Genomic DNA, 11,421 nt, shown 5'->3' on the forward strand with positions numbered 1-11,421 from the left:
ACAAGCACATCCATAAAAAAACGAGAGGGAAGAGTTTATTATTGAAAAACAAATGAGTTTCATATTAGACAGGTGTGCACTTATTGTACTATAATAAATACAATATCATAATACACTTATAACTCTTACTGTGGGGCTTGGCAGTGGAAACACACAATGCAGTTTCAGGGCCCATGCATCTTAGTCAAGCGTGATTCCTCTTGGAAATGTGTTTATGAAAATAATCTATTCTCTATTTGTTTTGAATTGTCACAGACAGGAGGATGTTGCTTCCTCTCAAGGTTAGCGAAGTTGCTCAGATGAATGGTTGTTTGAGGCCGCACTCATATGTCAATGTTTACCCCATTAGTGACAGCTCCGAGGCAGTAGGCCACTTAATATTGTCTGTGTAGCCCTGACCGTCCCCGCGCACGCCGGTTCAAAAGTTCAGCCACTTCCTCAAGGGTCTCATCACATTCTCGCCACATCTTGATTTTCAAAGCTTCACGGAGAGACTCGACCTGTCAGGAGAGATACCGCAAAAAACGCGGTGATGGAACACAGGTTCGGAGCCAGGGCCCCCGTCAGGCCAACAAAGCTGCCTCCTGGCTCTCTGGTTAGGAGGCCTGGACTGTGGAGCTCATATTAAAGGCGGTGTAGTGGTCCAGCGCACGGCTGCCTGCATCTTGCTGGAGGAGCAATTGATTGTTCTGGAAACTGATGAAGCTCGGGCACAATTAGATTGCAAGGCAGCGCTGTGAGGTGAGAGAGCACCCTGTCTGCCTCGCTCTTGATTGATGATAAAATAATAACCGCTGCGTATTAACTATAGAGTTCACCACCAGGTTAAGGTGGGCCAAAAATTGCTGCTCTTATTAGATTCCGATATGACTCGCGATGTAAAAAGATTATTTTCATTGTGGCAGTGGACAGTCATTTCTGCGTGCGGCAAGGTGGTTCCCTCTGGCGCGTCGCTGTCATACATCCACGTGAGAGTTTTTGAGTCAGGAGGGCACTGGGTCAGGAGTCGCACCAGGACATTAGCGAATGTTATTCTGACATTCCAGCCTTGCCAAAACAGATGGGAAGCTTATTCAAATACAATCACTCACGCTGAAGGTCACATAGGGTCCCTTTATGTTTCACTGTTTCCTCATATCTCCTCCACTGCATCAATGTCCACTCAAAAATGTTGCTCCGAAAAAGCAAGGGGGAGCATCAGTTCATCATATTACCGGACTTCAAGATGAATATCCTCTTTCATGCACATGTCAAAGAGCCCAGAGCAGTGGGCGCGCGGCCACATCATAATGCATGAGTAAAGAAATATGCTGCTCATGGATGGAGGTAGTTTCACTGAGCAATCTATCCGTGGTTTAGATAAGGATTAGGGAGGCCAAACAGTCAAACAGCAGATGTATTTTTCTTGAAGAGCGTTTCCTCAACGTGTGCTTACAAAACAATTTTCCCTCCTCCTCAAAGTGTGTAATCCTGCTGGTCATTTGTTAGCTGGTGCAGCTCCCATGTGGAGGCGAGGCCGCTGGCAGAGTGCTGGGGTATAGAGGAGGTGAAAGCTTATAGTCGCATATCAGAGCTCAGGGATTCGCGCTCATTTATCTCCATTTCTCACACACGGTGTCTAGTAATAAAGGCTCAAGTGAAAATGGTGTTTATCATTGGAATGACAACATCTCCCAGATGCTGCAGAAGAAATCTAGAAAATAGATAACGCATTACAATAACAAGTCCATACTCTGTGGAGGATCCAATTAAGAGAGCCTTACATCATGATAATCAAGCGGAGGTGGACTGGTTCATTTAGACGGCTGGATAACAGAGCAGAGGGAGGTCTGGTCCGGGGGACCGGGGTTAGTTGCAGTTAGACCTGCTGCATACATCAGCAGCCTTCTAATGTGGGGAGCTTTACCACCTAGTGGTTTAGTGGAGGAATACACCCCGAGCTGCTTTATACACATGATGGAAAATGTGTTCAGACGGTTTCAATGCAGATTGCAGCAGTACAATGAAAACAACCACAAATGAGTGGATGCATCCTAGTGGGTTTCAGTTTCTTTTTATGAAACAGAGCTGAGTTGATTTACAGCTAAACACTACGAATCGTGGGATTATATATTTGTTTATATGTGCTTCTATGTGCAGATGCTTGCATGTGCATATGTCGAGAACGACTGCGATGGCGGAGCATGTTGTTGTGTTGTTGTGGAGAGGAGTGCACCACTGGGCCTGTCTGTTCTGGTGTGCTGCTTTCCTGCTGCTCAGCATTTCGCAGGGCCTCAGGGGGACATAGGGAGGGGTGCATACGACTGGGCCGCGCCGAGCTGAGCTAGTCACTCCTATCGTTCCGCAACAGACACATCCCTTTGGCGTCCTTCTGTCTCTTCATTGTCATCCCACTTCTCAGCACGGCCCGCAGATGAGGCGTCGAGCCTGATGCGCGTCTCCCACGTCGGTTTCTGCAGCTCCAGATCCCTCGCGTTTCAGTGCCGGTGACTGCAGAGCAGGTGCACATGTTGCTACAAGGGCAAAATGGACACTTCTACGCTCCTCTCTCAGCAAAGCTTGATGCTGACATAATAATTTACCACCCACCAGCACAAACTATGTTTGGCACATCCTCTTTTAACATTTACATGACCATGCGGTGATTTATTGTCGCAGTGATAGTTCTTCAAGGATGCAAGGTATGCTCATACATGTGATGGATTGAGATCGCTGATGATGTCTCTTTCTAGAATTTTTTTTTTCTACCATTATAATCACCCACATGTTCACACAGAACAAACAAAAGTTTTTGAAATAGATGAAATGTCAGCTCTTAGTCACTCAACCTGTTCACTAAACATTGTTGACTGGATTCTTCAACATGTCAAAAAGGAACTAGTGTAAATTATGTAGTCAAATTAAATCAGATCTCAGGAGAATGGCATACAAAGCTAAGTATATTACTTATATTATAAAACCTATATTATGCATAATGACTTGTTTTTACAGTACTTTGCATATTTATGTTGTGTATACTGTATTACAGTGATATCCCCTCATATATATATATATATATATATATATATATATATATATATATATATATATGTTCATTGTTCATCCTGTACATTTACGGCACTTTACTTGCAATATGCAGTTAGATGCTAAACTGTGTTTTGTAGTCCTGAAACATACCGTCTGCAACAACAGTAAAGTTGTATGTAATCAAATCTAATGCAGTAAACTCACTTATTGTGAAGTTGAAGTAGGTATCTATAGTGCATGCTGATGTAATGTAAACATGATTACTGTAAGAGAGAATTTACATACACTGAAAATATCTTATTTCAAATCCTGCATGACACGTACTTTAAATAAGTTTATCTTTGAGGAAGCAGCACAGAACGAAGCGCGGAGAGAAAAAAAAAGCATGAATACTCAAAGGATGGGAGGGAAAATATCATGAAAATGCATTTTTAGCATAATTACACTCAGGCTGTGTTGACTGGCTTCTCTCTGTGCTGTGGGCAAAGCAGCACATTGTTTGTGATGAGCATGAGTGGCGACCTCTGCCCTCTCTGGTGGCCTCTGCAACCCCCCTGAAAGTTCACAGGAGGGTCAGAGAGTCCTTGTGCCTGTGCAGACACTGTGTTGATGGAAACTCCCCCGCCCCCCCTCCTTGCCCCATCTCACCACCACCCCCTCCCCTGCAAGTCTGCCTGTCTGTCACAGTCAGACACAAACACACACACACACACACACACACACACACATACACAAACCAACCAAACAAAACCTGGTCACGATGCGAGCATGAGATTGAGAAAATATTTCAGGTCTGACAGTGTTTGGCCATTAGTTCATGTCAGGACTTCTGAGCTGGAAATATATAGGATCAACATCCTCTATAGTGATTAAAACAAATTATCAGATTAAATCATTTATATTATGTATCGTGGAAGGACTAAAATCTTGACTTATCCACACACATTTTTAAAAAATGAGGCCTATTGTGTTTTCGCACAGTGATCAATGATGCCTGCTTATTGTAAGTGTCACGGTGAGGCGTTCAGGGCCTCAGCTGCTGGGACAGATTCATGCATTTTACTATGCTCTGTGGCTTCAGGCACGACCATTGGCAAATGGGGTTGATGCTCATCACATGAGGTATCACATGCTGCTAGGCAGAACATCCACCATGTCCTGTACATGAGATATGCTGCTGTAACATGGAGATCATTTTCGTCCGCGGAAGCCATTAATACCGAGGGGTCTCACAGACCAACTGATTTCTGCACGTAAATGATTTGATGTGAGTCCGGAGCATGGCGGAGGGGCTCCGGGATCGCTGCAATAGTTTGTTTAGGGATCAGATTAGGCCCCGTGTCATTTCATGCTAGAGATGATAATAATGGCTGCCACTGCCGAGATGGCTGTTGACATCATTACTCATGTGTTCTGCCACATGCATCAATCTTCACAAGCTGTACAGACGCTCCTGAGGTGAATGAATTTTTCACTTTGGGGTTCAGAGCGGGGTCACGCAGACACATACCCTCACATATGAGATGAGCACAGCAGGTAAACCAAAGGACTTACACTACTCATTTTTCTTTCCCCCCTTCTCTCTCTCTCCTTTTTTGTCCACGGTATCAGGTTACTTGGGCTTTGTTAAATTTCTTCCACTCAGCACGTTGATATCTCACTGTACATGTTTTTCAGGAACGTTTCTGATACAAAATACAGATGTACGATGCTATCAAGTCCAAGGACATGCTGAGCAGCAGATATGAATAATATGCATAAAAATGTTGTCACTGTGAAACACAGATTTTCATACGAAACCCATTCATAATTACATGGGTAGTTCCCCCTATAAGATCATTGATCTTTAACTTGGTAATAATATCCCTAACCTTGCAGTTTTATTGCCATGCTCCGCTCACTGGGCTTTAGAGGATAAACAGAGATAATCCCAAGTGAAAGATAAGCCCTTTGCAAAGCTGCGGATCAGTTCGTGAGATCAGTTTTCTTCCTTTTTCGGATCTCTGGCGTCCACGAGGACAATACAGATGTAGATGTGATGGTGTATCATGTTTTAACAGAGGTGTACTCCAATGTCAGGAAGAGTGAAGGTGTAAGAAAGGCAGGATTTACCCTCCTAAACTGTGTGCTGTCATCTTTACAAAGTATGTTCAGGGGGTGTGAAAAGGATCATTAGTTGTGTGGCAGCGGAAGCAGCCATGTTGTCAGCTACCTGCTATTTACTTCCCCTCATTACTGTACGCTGGCTGGCGCTGGTGGGAGTGTCAACATCATTAACATGACTGTCATTAGTCCTGTCCCACACTGCATGGAGAAGTTAGTCCTGGGGAGAAAAATGAAGCGTCTTCCACCACCAACCTCTCTGCTTCTGCATCTGCGGCGCCGTGAACACCTCCATTCAGTTGGACTTAATAGTGAATATGCTGCCTGAGAGGAAGGAGCAGGAGAGACATGAAATATCTCCCAGCCAGATGCATCATCTATGGAGTTTATGAAATCTAAGAGAAAAATGTAGATTTCAGAATAACATAAAAAAAAAAACGATACAGTGTAATGCTGCACAATAAACTGGAGAGACTCCCCTAGTTGTTATATAAAATCTGATGTAGCACCAAAAACATCCTCCCTTTTAGAACACAAACTCATTCATGTTATTACTATAATTATCACTTGAATGAAAGATAAACTAAAATAAAGTGGCAGACCCACAGTTATCTTTAATCTCTGGATCACACCTCTCTGTTTGTTGTGTTTACTCACAGTGTCTCAGTTTTGAATTGACACCTACAGTGGGATTAAAACAAACAGGCTCCCTCACACCTTGTCATCTGCCTGACTTGGCTGGATGTTATTGTAGCCAACTTCAAGGCCTCAGCAGCAGCTGCAATCACTTATGGTAGTCTGCCTCAGTGCTCAGCCCCTTCATGCTCCCATCTAGTTTCCCATCAGCCTTGGGGGGGTAGAGCTCCTCGCACTCAGTTTCAACCCTCCTGCTCTCTGTCTTGCCTCGCCGAGACCTCCCCGACCTCTGCAGAGGTGACTGGGGAGGTGGAACAACCGAGAGCAGAGCAGTGGAGAGCATGTCCCGGTGCAAACTGGCTCTAAGTGGATCCACATACTGTGTTTCCACATGCCTTTTGTACGAGGCTCAAGTCCAGAGTGGGCAGGGCTTTTTTCCGAGGCACAGCGCTGTCCAATGGCAGCACCGGGATCTCTGTGTGGCTCCTCTGATTTACGGTACATCATTAAGTCAGCGCATTCCTTCTCCCTGTGGCCCAGGTGGCCGTGGGGCCTGAGGCCCAGACTCACAGGAGCAGAGCGGGTCTCTGTGGAGCACAGCACAGCCGAGGGGAGCAGCACATTACACAGAGGAGCAGCTGCAGACCAGCGAATCCAGCAGCACCATACCACAGCCATGCCACATCCCTCCATTACAGGAAGCACTTAATACAATACATCTCAGCACCTCCCGTGTCTATGAAGGATATATGTTGTGTCATTTATAGATCCACAAACCTTGTTTTCATTCAACTTTAACTGCGCAACAACTGAGACAAACATTGAGAAGTTAGAAGTTTAAAAGGTGCTCTTCAACCCACGCACCAGCAGAATCTGCTACAAGGCAGGTGTATTCAACTTTGGAATAAAAATGAGCCATCATGCAGTTGTAACGTGAACAAATCATTGATGAAAATGTCCTGGCTTGTTCCAGTGACAAATTTTCATTTTATTTAGGATTTATGAGTTATTTTATTACATGTTGTAATTAATCATTTACATCCTGGTGAATGAGTGATCTGCCCAACATTGTCTTGTCTGGTTTTTTCACGTCTAATATCTCAGCACAGCAGTCACAAAACGAGTGCGGGTGGCATGAGTCACAAGAGATTTTTGGAGCTGCTTTGCCCTCTAGTGGTAACACACAGTGTCAGAGTCCACACACATACACACACACACATGAACCCCCCCACCTCCACCAACACACCAGCAGGCACCAGGCAGCCACTGCACGAACCACAGCCTACAGTTACAACTCTTCTGAACATATAATAAGACGGCTTGTCAATCTGCACAGGATTTCACATCAACAGCTTTATAATTTTCTACAGGCCGACAGTAAAAGAAATTAGCTGTTAGAGATTTCAGCACTTTATGAAACTTTACAAGCAGACTTTAATATTTACAAGGCTACTAAAAACCCTGGCAGGCCTTTCAGCTCTGACCCTACGCATTAGTGACATACTGTGGTTTATGTTGGGGAAAGAGGCGGCTTACACAGACACAGTCGTACAGCTGTTTGATTTATCTGTTTTACGGTTTGTTATATAACTTCAATACACATGTGTAAGTGAAGAAGAAACTTCGCAGCAGACAGGACTCCATGCTGTCCCAATTTCAACATAATGGTGATCAAACAAGCTCTATTTCGCTGTGAAATGTTTTTACACAGAGCGTGTGTGGTTTTCTAACAATGTGTGCCTGTGTGTGTAAGACAGACACACGCACACACACATACACACACAAAGAATGATATTTTATTCACTATCATCTATGAGTTCATTTAGGAGGGAAAAACATTGTGGTTGTTGCAGCTCTTGGCTTGGAAATAGAAACAGTGCGGTGATGAGGTACTTCCTGCACGCTGTTCCTTCGTGTGTGTGCGTCCGTGTGTGTGTGTGTGCGGAGCCCCTGAGAAATTGGCGCTGGTGTTGGTGAAAAGCTCCTCGGCCCCCTCGCTGACAGTGGTAACATGAGACAGACAGTGTGGCATTTGCTGTGTGTCTGACTCGGATGTCTTGACCTGGCCAACCCGGAGAGGTCTGACTTTCAGCTCTGGCTTATCTCGCTGGCACAGCATTGGTCACTTCACACCCAGACGCTTCACCGGCCACATTTGCATGGGATCACTGGAACAGAGGCTGTTCAGTCTGCAGCACTTTGTCACGGCGTGGCTGTTACTACACACGGCATAAACCTTAAGTATGAATATCACTCTTTCCAACGAGCCAAGTGCCTTTAAAACACATAACACATTCATGTGTTTTTTCAGGACTAGACTGAACTATTCTGAACTGAGCCAATGCCAATTTAATACACAGTACACTCAGTGACCACTTGGTTAGGAACATCTGTAAAATCTAATGCAAACCACGTTATTATAAAAAAAAAATCCACCTTCACAAAGATAGTAATGCCCAGTTTTGGGTGAGGCTATCAGAGCGATATTAGCTTAACTACATGGTTATTACTAAGGTTGCAGACAGGAGTAGGTGTCTGTCAAACTTATTGGAATCTGTTTTTAATATTCTACCTACTTATGTTTATAAATGAGGTGGGCAAAACACTTAAAACACCATATGATGTAATGCAGCCCAGTTCAACCTCAATAACAAACCTATAGTTAAATCAGTTTCAATCAATCAAAACTAAGCATTATTATCTTTAAGTTAAGTTAACCCGCATGCATGCATGAGTGTTTTCCAAAGTATTTCTATAGATCTTGTACTTACTTAGCATATGCTACATGTGGATATAACTTAGTATATGATTTAGTATTAAGAATACTGGCACTGGTAACAGTATTAAGAATACTGGCACTGGCAACCATTGTCATTACAGAGTTGATCACTATTCAGCAGTCAAGCTCATGACCTCTGACCTGACACTGTCCTAGTTTGGTTCTACACTGTATTTGAATAATAAATTGCGAAGAAAATAAAGTCCTCACACCTCCTTTTCATTTTGTTTACCTCATCATCAGAGTGAATGTGCTGCTCTGTGGTGAAGCTGTCACACCGTTATCACTCCACCATGTTGCTGTGACAGTAAAATAAACTTGTTTGTGCATTAATTCGTAGTATATTTGTGATACCAATGAGGCAAAACAAGAAAACACATTACCTGCATTTCCTAAAAAAAGAAAATAACTTCAGGGCTCAACTGAGTCAAATGACTGAATTAGACGTGGTGTAACACAGTATGCATTTAAGGCTTAGATAGACTTGGAATTGAAAACTGTGCCCATGAAATGTATGGAGACATTTCACAAGTCTGCAACAAAACAAACCATTAAAACTTCCAGTGAGAAAAAAAGAAAAAAAAACACTTGGAAACGCAGGTAACACCTACACACAGAGCCCCAGCCTGTTTGCTGACACAGTAAGCCTACACCCGTCACACAAAATAAATGTTCTGCCCAATAGGAAAGCAATTTTGCAATGCATCACTTTAAGTGAGTGGACCTCTGTGCCACAACCAGTGTCTCTTAACCTTTCCTTAATTTGTCTTGTCTTGTTATGAGCTCACAGGAACAACAGCGTCCTTTCACTATCACGTTGTACGAGGCAGCTCCGCCAGCGCACAACGTGTGAGGATGAAAATGGATGTCGAGGGCAAATCTGAAGTTAGATTCTGTTGCACGGCCCCCTCTTTGAGTCGGTGCAGCCCCCAACACCCCCACCCCCACTTGATATGATAGAAATACTGCATCAAAAAGTCCTCCAACTCTCTGGCCTGTGTGCTGCTTCTCCAGTTCCTGAGCTGTCAGAGCCTCCATCATTAGTACATTCAATGAAACGGCGCTAAAGAATAAGTCGCTGCTCCAACTTTCACCCCAGTCTTGATTTAGTGCCACCTCCTTTCTACAGCGCACAAATATCAAACACTTCATTTCAACGCCCGCGCTGATAAGGATGCGTTATCTCGGTGTGAAGGAGGCAGCGACCTCCCCTCATGGCTTGTAAGAGGTTTGCAGGAAAAACAGTTTTGCAGCATTGTCCGTCCGGCCTTACCGTCCTCCGACAGCCAAGGATAACAATTAACAGTTCGTTTGCCCCGACTGTGGCGTGTGAGGTGGAAACGTGCACACGCAGCGAGTGTGGAGCTGCTGGGTGGGTTTCAATCGGGTCAGCGTTGAGAGCAGAACCGCAGCGTGTGCGCACTTTGGTTTCATTTGGGTATTGCATAAAACGGCCTGCTGCTCCGTCCGGGGGAGCCGCAGCCTTTTCCACTTGTGTGGGACATCATCGCTCTTGTTCAACAACCTGACACATATTTTGGTAGGATTGTCGCCACAAGAAGGAAGTTGTAAACCAGAGAGGCTCCCAGTGCAGGAAGCCTCCTTTCATTGTTGATAATGTCATCTTGAAAACATGGTGATCCTCAGTAGACCCTACACAGAGCTCACAGCCAGCCAGGGAACAATGTGTGCTTATACCAGGATACTCTTTTTCTACTCGCACATTAGAAAATAACACAAAAATTGACTGTTGCATAATGCATATTGAGAAAAACTGACCACGAAGTGCCCATCAAGTCCGCAAGCAACATGTTTCAGATTGGCAAGTGTAATTTTTAGGACTTGTTTATGTGTTGTGTTTATTCCCTCTCATTCCCTGGACACTTTTGTAACTCCAACCCTTCATTAAGCCTTATTACGCACACCACTCACTCAACATCTGGCTTGGGGCTCCCAGAATGGCTCATTTGCTGTGTCTTTTATTGCAGTCATATAGTTGGAGTTGTAAATGCCTGTGTGGCTGTGTATTGTTTTCTGTTGCGGGAAGTCGCACAGCATTCTCTGCAGTGACGTGGAGTGTTAATGTGCAGGAGTTACAGACTCGCAGCCTCACGCAAACCGCTCAACAAGTCACGGTAAAGCTCTCGTCTGCAGGTAGGAAGGCGTTTTCCAAAACCGAAAAACGGCAGTGTCATTTCTGAATTATTGCTGTATTAGAAAATGCCATCAGCACAGACAGTATTTAGACTTTAGTGGAAGTGGGTTTTTCAATTTAGCCCTCGGCCTGTGATTGGGTGAATGTCAGCAGAGTAAGTGCCACGGAGTGGAGGGATTGGCAGCTCTATAACTCCCTCAGACAGGTTTGTCATCTGTGTCAATGACCCACCAGGGAGCCGGCCCTATTATCAAACCCGGTGCTGATGGATGACCACAGTTCCAGCTGTTAAGGCACTGTCAGAAACAGGTTCCTCCACGGCCCGTCAACGTGTGTGTGCGTGTGTGTGTGTGTGTGCTGATGGGGATGAAGAACCATGGTCAACCTTGGTTTTCTCAGTCTGTGAGCACTGGTGAAAATCAAAGCTGCTGCTGTCATCATTAACTCACAGGGCCAAGTCTGTAACAATGCAATTTTCTTTGGCTGTGGAAGGGAGGGACATTCACATCAAGTATGCCAAATATATCAAGCACATACTAATGTGTTGCATTTTCATCATTCTCTAGGCCAGGGGTGTCAAACTCATTTTAGTTCAGGGGCCACATACAGTGCAATTTGATCTCAAGTGGGCAAGACCAGTAAAATAATAACATGATACCTATTATGAACCTATTAATAAAGAGAACTCTAAATGTTTCCCTTTTGTTTTAGTGCAAAAAAG

Source organism: Trachurus japonicus, chromosome 21 (assembly GCF_045865225.1).
Source record: "Trachurus japonicus isolate A0001 chromosome 21, Traja_1.0".
NCBI classification, from domain to species: domain Eukaryota; kingdom Metazoa; phylum Chordata; class Actinopteri; order Carangiformes; family Carangidae; genus Trachurus; species Trachurus japonicus.